Raw genomic sequence first — 12422 nt, 5'->3', positions numbered from 1 at the left:
GCTCAGCAGGGAGCCTGCTTCCACCTCTCTCTGCCTGTCTCTCTGCCTACTTGTAATCTCTCTCTCTGTCAAATAAATAAATAAAATCTAAAAAATAATTTTAATTAAATATATATTCAATGATGGTAGCATTATTATTTGTAGTAAGAACAAATTTATTTTTGCACCATCAGTAATACAACAAAGAATTATTTTAAAACAGGCCTTCTCCTGTTTTTATTATATCCTTTTTCATTTTGACTTTTGCTATATTTTATTATAGACACAATACATTAATATAAAAAATATTCCCCCAGAATATCTATAAGTTATGACATAGTACAATCTAAACATTTACTGGTGGGTTCATGAACAAATATATTTGGTTACCACTGAGTTAGAAAATTACCTACAAGACTTTGAGCAAGTGTCTCAGGTATCTTATCTGTACATTGAGGATAATAATTGTACCTGATACATACAGTTTTTGTATTAAATGTGTGTGTATTTATGTTTGTGTGAGTGTCCTTTAAAAGGTGCTTGGTAAACAGTATGCACAATGTTAATGTGTTAGACATTCATTCATTCATTCATTCATGTTGTTATTTTGTTCCAATATACTCTTCTGGAAAAGTGTCTTGATAAGTTTGAGCAAGGCTGCATACTCATCTTTTCTTAGATATTTGCAAAACAAATTACTATGTTAATAGTGTTGAGACTTCCTGAAGTAAAGGAATCGGTTTGATTTTATTTAATTCTTCATTTTTCAGATGCCCCAGAGGCCTGTTTTTTAAGGAGCATATGACTATATCTCAAAATACAGTTTGGAAAAACTGCCTTTCTGATGATTTATGTCTTGACTTAATACTGTTCTGCTACCTATGTGTCATGAATATTAAAAGTTCAAACTCGTTGATACCAATCCTCAGTGTCTAAGATCCATGCGCAGAGGAAACTCGTACGTGAGTTCTGATTCTGATCATAGTGTCTCTCCTTATGGTAGTGGTTCACAGAAATCAGAAAGATATCGGGACAACTCACTCAAATAATAGCACAGTGGATACCCTAAGAGGGAAGGAAGGAAGAAAGGAAGGAGATAAAGAGAGGGAATGAGGGAGAGAGGAAGGAAGGATGGAAGGAATCAACCCAAATAATAATAATAATAATGATGATAATAGTAGTAGTAATAGCAGTAGCAGCACAGTGGCTTCATTTGGGAGGTGAGGGGAAATTCTAATCTCATTGGACTCAAATTCTTAGGCTGTTAAAATAAACGAACTTAAACATCCCTTGACCTCTCTTTTATAGGGCATGAATCAGGTATGAATGTTGCTGAGAACAAATTTAGCAAGAGTCTCTCCAGGGAGCGTTTGCAAAGTACAGTGCACGGCAGTTAACTCCTTCAGAAGAATGGATTTCCCTTTCTGTCTCTGGTGCTTAAAGCTAAGTCAGCCCAGTAGAATCCTTGTTCCCCTTCCCTCATGGGAAAGTCACATTTCCTTCCAATGTCCTGTAAAAACTTTTAAAAACAACTGTCGATATTAGCTAGTGAAATTTCTAAACCTTCCGGCAAATAGCAGAGGACCTGGGGAAGCTTTCGAACACCCTTATTTAAAATGTCACTGGAGGGGCGCCTGGGTGGCTCAGTTGGTTAAAATGTCACTGGAATCTTCCCAGTACTTTCTATTCTTTTTTTGTGTGTGTTTTAATAACACTCCCCTAGAAATTCACAATGAAAAGCATTTTAATATTAGTGTTTCTGAAAAAAAAATGTATAATATTTGATGTGAAAAACAAAATATAATGGAAGAACCTCTTTACACTGCTTTAAGAAAATTTAATAGCCTTAAATGAATAGAATTATTTCCAGGAAAAACAACAATTCATAAAGGGCTTTCCCCCCCTCCTTTTTAAAAAATAAAATTGAGCATAAAAATGTGTTTCATAAATCAGCAAGATGTGTAAATAAAAGAAGCTATGTAACTTCCTGGATTAGGAAAAAAAAAGTCTTTTTAAAAACTCAATTTATCTATTTGTAAGAATAAATATAGCATATCTGAAGTATACATAATTGTAAAGTCACAAATAATTTATTCTTCAGAGTGGCGATTTCCAAAATTTGAACAATTTCCAAATTTTCAACACTGTAAGTAATATATAATTGAAGACTCTTTTCTTTAAGTTACAGGGATGGTGAAAAGTATTTTTCTTCTGAAATGCTGTCATAACTAGTTTATAAATTTGCTCAAGTTAAAAGCCAGATATTTCAAAATCAGATGATTAATGAGTTTGTTTCTTTAGTTCATGGGTCAGATAGGGGTCCGAGTTAAAGATTTCCTAGAGTTTATGAAAAAGAAAATGCATCCTTCCACCTCCCTTTCTGCCTAAGAAAAACCAAGACACCCCTCTTGGTTTCCCAAACACAGCAGTCATTTGGGGATCTGGCTTGGAAAAGGTCAGAGCCTCTTATTTTCCCAAAGAGAGCTTTCTACAAGCTTCCTTCCTGAAACTCAGAACTGATCACGTAAATCTCTGGCTCAAATTCAGCCACAGCGTTACGACCTCTGCGACCTCTACAAGTTGACCCTTTCTGAATCCAGCTACTGCACAACATCGCTCCTTCCTCCTGCCACCCCCACCTCCCCACCCCCATCCTGCCCCACTGTCCTGACTTTACCCTTCCCAAGTACATTCCAAGTTCCTAAACTGATATTCATCAACTACTATTAAAAACCGTTTTCTAAGCCTGGAATTCCCATCTTCCCTTACTCTCCTTAGCTGTACCTTAACTTCCACTGTGAATCCCACCCCCTCTAAGACGACTTTCGTGATGCCCTTGGCTTTCCTTCAATGACCACAGCACCTGTTTGGCCACTGGTATACCTTGGATTTTCCCAGGATTCTAGGCTGTTTCATTACCTCCTCTTACCATAGATTCTTTCCATGGAGTGAAGATTACCCATGGGGACTCCATCCCCAGTACCATGGGGATGGAGTCAAGTCATCCATCCCCATGGTACTGGCTACTATGGAAATGAAACTGATTACAAAATCTATATTTTCAGCTCCAAATGCTCCTTTGAGCATTTCAGTTAAAAGCTACTCCCTGGGGCACCTGGCTGGCTCAGTGGTAGAATATGCTCCTCTTGATCTCAGAGTGGAGGGCTCAAGCCCCTTGATGGGTGCACAGATTACTTAAAAAAATAAAATCTTTAAAAAAACAATAGCAACAAACCCTGGCCCTTGGTATGCATGCCCTGTATTGAATGCTATTTTCTGCCTAGTCACTGGAGCTATACTCCAAAATCACCTTGACTCATGTCCCTTCCTTATCCTTCACATCCAATCTGTGTCCGAGTCTGGTCAACTTAATCTCACAAATGGGTCCAGTATCTGTTCTCTTTACTCCATTCCCATGGTCACACATCAGATTTTGTTCATTTCCTGCCTGGAATATTGCACTGAGCTCCTTGGTGGTTTTCTCTTTCCAGTTAGCCCTGTCTGTTTTGCCTTTCACTTATTGTCAGTTATCTTTCTGAAACAACAGTATCATTGAGAAGGTCATTTCAAAGTCAGGTAGAATTGAAAAACTGGATATGCAAGTAAGGATTTTCAACTAAGTGTTTATCCTTGGAAAAGATACATATCTCTTTAAGCTTCAATTTCTTCAAGGGCCAATGGAATAAAAATGGTACCCATCTCATAGCACTTTTGTAATAACAGAGCAGTATAATGCACATAAAGCTTTAAAAACAAAATTCATTCTACAAAAATACTCTGCCAAAATGCTTCAAATATGAGCTCCTATTACATTATTATCATCATTATCCTTACTATCATACTGGCTAAATTCCTCAGTGTTGAAAGGGTGAATTATTAACTATCATTAGATTAAAAAAAGATCTTTATTAAATAGGGAAACTAATAAGAAGCAGGTTGATTGCAAATCAATGCCTGCAATTTGGGACATTTGCTCTTAGAACTCATAGTTGAAACTACTATTTCTTCCTTTGTCCACAGTATTTTAATTTGTCGTTAGTCCTCTCCCAATGGGCTGCACACAAGCCTCTAGCTGTACTGATGGTGCTCCTAGGACCTCCAAAGTAAATTCAACTTTCTGTTTTAAGGCCCAGCAATCCAAATACAGATTCCAAATTTGATTAAATAAATTCAACTTTTCTGCTGTGGTGATATAAGGGGCACCCAGAATTCAATGTACATTACTCTGCAGCCTTAAAAATCCAAGTTCTTGGGACGCCTGGGTGGCTCAGTTGGTTAAGCCGCTGCCTTCGGCTCAGGTCATGATCCCAGGGTCTTGGGATCGAGTCCCACATCGGGCTCCTTGCTCAGTGGGGAGCCTGCTTCTCTCTCTGCCTGCCTCTCTGCCTGTTTGTGTTCTCCCACTCTCTCTCTCTCTAACAAATAAATAAATAAAACCTTTAAAAAAAATCCACGTTCTTTATTACCATATTCAAAAAGTTAAGACACTTCATGATCCGCCTTCATTGTACATGTCTAGAGTCATGTCTCCCCATCATGCCAGTTCCCTCCCCCAATGCAAACAGACTTTAACATGTCAGCTATACTTGTAAAATCATGTTTTGTTACCTTAATGTCTTGCCTTAAGAGTCCTCTTCTTCCCTTATTTTGCCTAGTAACACATTGTCTTATTCTCCTAGATCCATCTTGAATGTTATTTCTACAATAAAGGCATTCCCATGACTGATTTCCCTACCTATCCACAACTTTCTTTTCAACTCCCATGCACTATTTTATTCATCACATACATGAATAAATTACATCACAGTGTAGTTAATTTTATGTATCTGATGTCCCCTGTGTAGATTATTAGCTTTGTGAGGATCACTAATCTCTGTGCAAATAATGTCTAGGATAGCACCTGGTATATAGATACTAACAGGATGTTTACTGAATGGCATGAATACTGTAGTGATGTTTGGTATCTCTTCTGTAAATTGACTTGAAGCTACCTCCAACCAAGTTTTCCACACCAGATTGTCAGTTCCTAGATGGCAAAGACCATTTCTTCTTATTCTTTGTATTTCTCAGAGGGCCTATCACATTTTCACCATAGTAGGTGTTCAACTTATTTGGATTAGTGGCTTAATAGCAATTGTTTGACAATTTGGGGATGTTTAATTATCAACGATTTGAACAGATAAATGGGTATACCCAAGGTGGGTGGTACAGGAAAGGTAAAGAAGATAAACAAAATACCTGGTTTCACAATCCACTAATCTATACAGAAAATGACGAAACCCTAGGCCCCATTTGGAAGAGTCAGGATGTTCCCTTTTTGAACATTCAAAACATCTAACTCGGGGAGTCTGAGTGGCTCAGTGGGTTAAAGCCTCTGCTTTTGGGCTCAGGTCATGAACCCAGGGTCTTGGGATCAAGCCCCTCATCGGGCTCTCTGCTCCACGGGGAGCCTGTTTCCTTCTCCCTCTCTGCCTACTGTGATCTCTGTCAAATAAATAAATAAAATCTTTTAAAAAACAAAAAACAAAACAAAACAAAAAAACATCTAACTCATGTGCTAGGTCCAGTGGAGGAAATAGGCATAATCTTTCCTTCCTACCCCCTTTCCCCAGCAATATACCTTCAAAGACCTCAGCATTTCTATTTCTTCATCATATATACAAGTTAGCAATTCAATTTTATGATATACGGGGTATTTCAAAGTAGTTTAATTCAATTTAATATAGATAGAGGGAAACCAATAACGCTGCAAGCAAATAATGTAATTTTTACTGAGATGGGGTAATTTATTAAATAATCTGAAGGTTTAGATAAAATTAATGCTCTTCTAAGAAAATGTGAATTAACAAGATCTATTCAGGGAGAGTGAAATATGAATAAATGGGCAACCATAGAGACAATTGGAAAAGGTTGCTAAAGATTTATACTTGAAAGAATGTGAGGTACCAATAGATTTATAGGCTATTCTATCTATACCATAATGATAAAGAAACTGTCATTCCTGTTATTAAAACTATTCCAGGACACATGAAGTGTTCTGGGGAGTAAAGAAATGAAATTTCTCAATTAATTTTACAAAGATAGCAAAATAATAATATTCAACTAGGCAAGGATGTCTCACAAAAGAAAAACATAGATCAAACCCGTTTATAGAGATAAAGACAAAAATTTTCAGAATAGTATTAGAGAATTAAATGAGGTGATTGATTAAACCAAATGAATCATCACCACACAAGGTTTCTGCCCAGAATTCAAGATTAGGTCAATATATTTTAAAAGACTAAAGCATGTGACTATTTTGATATTTATGAAAAAGGAACTTAGTAAAATTTAATATCCATTTATAATAACAAATTTAAATTAATTGAGAGTTAAAAGAAATGTCCTTAATAAAGAGTATATGCCTAAGCAAATGATAAAGTATCAGAATAAAAAAATGAAACTGAAAATCTCCACAGAATCAGAGACATACCAAAGATGCCTTCTATGCCCATTGTTCTTTCAGTGATTCTTTGTTGAGTGACTACAATGTGGCTAGCTCTGGAGATTCAGGGCTGAACTGAAAACCTCTTTCTTTAAGGAGCTTACATTCTAGAGAACAAGACACAATTAAGATAATTAAATAAAATGTATATTAGAAAACATATATACATATATAGTGTATATTAGTGTATAGTGTATATATAATGTATATTAAAAAACTGGAAATTAGAAAATTAGAAATTAGAAATTTCTAATGTATATTAGAAAACATATGTATATATATAGTGGTAAGTACTCAAAAGAAAAAAAGCCATGAAGGGTTGCAGAAGTGCTGGAGGGTATAATGATTATAGTTTTAGAGAGGTAAGACAAAGAAGGCCTTACAGAAATGAGAGTATTGAAGTAAACACCTATAGGAAGTGAGGAAAAAGATCATAGATCTTTGAGGAAGAAGCCCTAAGTAGAGTGAAGAAATGAAAGGCCATGAAGAGGAACAGAGATGCTGAAGCAGGGTGAACCACAGGAGGAGCTGAAAGAGGCGGGGCTTGGAAGACAGTGAAGACAGATCATATAGTGACTGCCTTGTAATTCGTGGAGTGGACTTTGAGGGGAGCTTTTGCAGGGTTTTGAGTAAAGAAGTGACAAGAAAGGAAGAGAAGCATTCCTGTGTTGTACACAGATGACACAGGGTCAAGGGCAGAAGAAAGTAGACCAGCTGGAAGGCTACTACAATAATGCAGTGGAGAGATGGAAGTGGTTTGAACTTGGGGTGGTCAGAGTGGAAGTAAGTGATCCAATTCTATTCTAGAGATTGAACTGACAGGATTTCCTGATGGACTGGATGTGTGGTATGAAAGAAAGAGAAGAGTGAAGAACTCCTGATGTCTGGCCATAGCAACCAAAATAATAGAGGTATGCTAAATAAATAAATAAATAAATAAATGTAAAAATAAATTTAAAAAATACAGGTGTGCTGATATAGAAAAGAATGAAAGAGAACCAGAATTGAGAGGAAATACTCAAAAGTTTAGTTTTGGACATATTAAGATTGAGGTATCTATGAGATTCCATGGCAGAGATAGTGAGAAAGCAGTTGGGTGTGGAATTAGGTGGCTTAGAAGAAAGGTCTCTGTTAGACATATACTGGGGGTCATTGGCATGGAGACAGAATTTAGTCATGAGACTGAATGAGTGACTGAAACTAAATAGTCCTGAGAAGCATTCTTTTGTTTATGGGTTGGGATGAGGAGAAGGAACAAGCAAAAAAGACTGAGAAGGAGCAGTCAGAGATAGAGGAGGAAAACTAAGACAATGTGGTGTTTTGTAAACCTAGGAAAGAAATTATTTCAAGAAGCTAAGGAATAATCTGTAAGGTCAAATGTTGCAGGTAGGACAAAGAAGATGGAGTCCGGGAACTGACCATTGGATTCAACCATGTGCTGGTTACAAATGATGACTGGAGCCGTTTGTCGTTAAATGTTGAGTTTAAAGAGAAAAATGGGAATAAAGACATTGGAAGCTGTGGGGCATAAGTAAAAGAATTTTGCTTTAAAGAGATGGAAAGAAATGAGTTGGTAACTAGAGGAAGAATTGGGGTCCAAAAAGGTTTTGTTTTAATATATGAAATGATAGTTTAATATGAGAGAAATTTTACTGACAATTGAGAGAAGAAGTTGTTGAGGCATGGCAAAGGAGTTCTAGATCATTGCTCAGAAGCAGTGAAAGGGATTTAGAAACTAAGAAAAGATGCTGACCCTAGTTGGGAATAGGGACAGATTGTACAAAGAACTGGTACAAAAGGTAAAGAAAGATGGTGCCAGACACAGTTGTGTAGTTTGTGGAAATTTATGGAAGCTCTCCTCTGATTACTTCTCTTTTTTCAATGAAATATGAAGCAAATTACCAGCGGAGAGTGAGGATGGGGATGTAGTTTTTGTTGAAGTTTGAAGAGAAGGAGAAGTTATGAAAGAATCATCTGGTAGTACACTGCTGGGTAACACTAAGGGTCTGCTACATGCTGTTGATCATGCATTTTGTAAGACTAGTCAACAAGGATATATGTTTTTCTCCAGCTCTTTCCAGATGTGCTGGTGCAGAAGAAAGAGTAGGTGGAAGGCTGTATTTAACCATGTTAATGGTTTAGTTGGATAAGCACAAAAATTGAGAAGGGGGCAAAGTAACTGAAGTTGTATGCAATTGTAACAATTGACCCAGAATTTAAGCTGAGTAAGAAGGACAGTGAATACTAGAGGGGCATTGATGTGCTGAGTTAAAGTTGGCTACCAATTCTTTGCTCTTCTGTCTTTTGAGCAGTGGAATTAAATCCCTCCCTCTACCATACTGAACCTGAGCTGGCGTGAGTGTTAGAAGTGGACTCCTAGGACACATGACAGTCCCAGGGAAACTTCCAACCTGTAGTCAGCAACAACTGACTTGGATGTCCCACCCAGTCGAGTGTAAGATGATCTTGGCGCTAGTCTTCCTACATTTGCAACTGCATCCAAGACAAGTGAGGACCACCCAGCTGAGCCAAATCCAACCAAAGAATTATGAGAGGAAAATTAGTTTTAGGCCAAAAAATTAGGTATAGTGAGAAGGTGGTGGGATCAGTGGGTCGTTTATCCTTGTGAAAGTGGAAGGATTGCTGAGGTTGGAGTACCAGAGGAAAAGAATAGGAAAGGTTGTGGCTGGGTAGTTGAATTTATGAAACTGACATTATAGAGGGTTTCAGTTATTGGAAATAACAAGGTCTAGAGAGCACCAACCATAGAAATGTAATACTAATCCCAAGTGAAATTTAAAATGTTCTAGGAGTCATGTCACAAAAAGTAAAAAAAAAAAAAAAAAAAAAAAAATACATATATATTTATCCTTATAACACATTTTAATCTGGACTAGCCACATTTCAAGTGTTTAATAGCCACATGTGGCTAGTGACTACTATGTTGCTGTGTAGGTCTAGAATAAGAACTTGGTGAACAGGTGACTAAGTAGGGTAGAAGCAATAGACAGGGTAAGTCAACTATTATGAAAAAAACAAAAACAAAAACAAAAACCTTGGAGAGAATGGGAGGTAAATATCCTATTAGCAGCAGCAAGAAAAATTGGTCACTAACTTAAATATATAAAATTTACATGAAGAAAATCATAAAAGCATAATAAAATAGTCTGAAAGATTTTTTTAGGAAATGAAAAAAGCTACTATATTTGAGAAACCGAAATATTTTTAAATATGTTTTCTTCATGAAATATTTGTCAATTTCTTTCCATTCTGATAAAAATGTCATTTTGTTAGAGTTTTCTGCATTAATCCTAATAAGTATACAAAATGAGCAAAAAAGTTTTGAAACAGCATATAATGAGAGGAATTTGTTTTGCCTATATAAATTTTTTAAAAGATTTATTTATTTATTTATTTATTTGACACACAGAGAGAGAAATCACAAGTAGGTAGAGAGGCAGGCAGAGAGAGAGGGGGAAGCAGGCTTTCCACTGAGCAGAGAGACCCATGCGGGACTCGATCCCAGAACCCTGAGATCATGTTGCCGATATTAATTTTGCCATATAAGTAAGGTAATTAATTCTGGTGATACTAGAGCAGTAATAAAGACAAGGGCAACGCAGCAGGATAGAATACACAAATAGACCATGCATCTATGACTATTTACACTATATGTAGGGGAGAAAAATGAACAACAACAACAACAAAAATACCCCCTTCCTCTATCCTCTTATGTTCAGTTACTATGGCCTCCAAGCTAAACTGACAAAAGACAGATGAAGAGGAGAAAAAGGATACAGACTTTATTTGATGGTAATATTTTAATTATTACATTTATGGAGGCCTTCGTAGGAAAGAAGTGAAGACCCGAAGAGGCCGATATACCATTTCAATAAAGAGTGATAAATTGGGGCGCCTGAGTTGTTTAGTGGATTAAAGCCTCTGCCTTCAACTCAGGTCATGATCCCACTTTCACAAGGGTTAAAGTTAGGTTTGCTGTCTTACATAGTGTGGTTCATGGCATCCTAAAACAATTACAATAGTAGCATTAAAGATCCCTGATCACAGGACACCATAACAAATATAATAATAATAAAAATGTTGAAATATTCTGAGAATTACCAAATGTGATACGTAGTTACAAAGTGTACAAACACTGTTGAAAATGGCAGCAAGAGGGGCGCCTGGGTGGCTCAGTGGGTTAAGCCTCTGCTTTCGGCTCAGGTCATGATCCTGGGATTAAGCCCCGAATCGGACTCTCTGCTCTGTGGAAAGCCTGCTTCACCCTCCTCCTTCCCACCAGCCTCTCTGCCTACTTGAGATCTCTATCTGTCAAATAAATAAAATCTTTGTAAATTAAAAAAAAATTTTTTAAAGGGTGATAAATTTGTGAAGAAGATAAAGGAAAGGGGGTTTGGGCTTCTAGGGGAGGTAAATTATGGGAAGGTAAACTCACAGGGGGAGCTAATAGTAGATAAGGGTTATTTCAGTAAAGTTTATCTGTGCAGACCCATCTCAGTGCTTACTTCTGTCTCCAGTGATAATGGTTGTGTTTCCTCCTCCTGGTATGGGAAAGTGGAGGGTGTAAACCTTTACAAAAAGAAATCTATGACCTACTTTTAGGCAGATACAGTCAAAGTTCATCTTTATTGTACTACACATATATGTTGGGTTTTTATTTATTTATTTTTTTAATTCATTGATGGTTTGTGGCCATTATGCCTTAAGCAAAGTCTATTGGTGCCATTTTCTTTTCTTTCTTTCTTTCTTTCTTTTTTTTTTTTTTTTAAGATTTTATTCATTTATTTGACAGAGGGAGAGATCACAAGTAGGCAGAGAGGCAGGCAGAGAGAGAGGAGGAAGCAGGCTCCCTGCTGAGCAGAGGGCCCGATGTGGGGCTCGATCCCAGGACCCTGGGATCATGACCTGAGCCGAAAGCAGAGGCTTAACCCACTGAGCCACCCAGGTGCCCCTCTTGGTGCCATTTTCAACAGTGTTTGTACACTTTGTAACTACGTATCACATTTGGTAATTCTCAGAATATTTCAACATTTTTATTATTATTATATTTGTTATGGTGTCCTGTGATCAGGGATCTTTAATGCTACTATTGTAATTGTTTTAGGATGCCATGAACCACACTATGTAAGACAGCAAACCTAATTGATAAAGGTTGTGTATATTCTGACTGGTTCACAGACTGGCCATCCCCCAATATCTCTCCCTATCTGCAATCCGCCCCATTCCCTGAGACAGAATAATATTGAAATTAGGCCAGTTAAGAACAATATAATGGCTTTTATGTGTTCAAGTGAAAGGAAGAATCACACATATCTCTCTTTAAATCCAAAGCTAGAAATAACTAAATTTAGTGAAGAAAATATGTTGAAAGCTGAAATAGGCCTAAAGCTAGGCCTCAAAAAGATAGCCGAGTTGTAAACACAGAGGACACATTCTTAAAGGAAATTAAAAGTGCTACTCCAGTGAATATACAAGGATAAGAGAGCAAAACAATCTTATTGCTGATATGAAGGAAGCTTTAGTGGTCTGAAGAGATCAAACCAGCCACATTTCCTTAAACCAAAGCAAAAGACTTTATCTCACAAAACAAGACTAACAAACATGCACACCTTAACATACCAGTGGCAACCACGAAATGTTACTGTGGCCTAGTGAGAGAAGGCCATATGAATGTCCAGCAAGACCCAGAATCCAGTAAATGGGGACAGCATACTGGAACTGGGAAAGGGATTCCAAACATCTAGGGATTTCAGACTGAACCAAAGTGAGGTACTCAAGTTCCAGATGGAACCATTTACTTTCTCAAGCAGACCTACCCAGCCCTGGGCTGGAAAGCCGATTAGATCAGAAGCTCAACCCAAAAGGAACAGAGCTCAGAACTGAAAGAGAATTTACCCACAGCCCTTGATGAACTCAAAGGGTTTACAGGGTACCACAC

The sequence above is a fragment of the Mustela nigripes genome, chromosome 15, assembly GCF_022355385.1.
Source record: "Mustela nigripes isolate SB6536 chromosome 15, MUSNIG.SB6536, whole genome shotgun sequence".
Classification (NCBI taxonomy): domain Eukaryota; kingdom Metazoa; phylum Chordata; class Mammalia; order Carnivora; family Mustelidae; genus Mustela; species Mustela nigripes.
The sequence above is the reverse complement of the archived record's forward strand: the minus strand, read 5'-3'. Positions refer to the sequence as shown.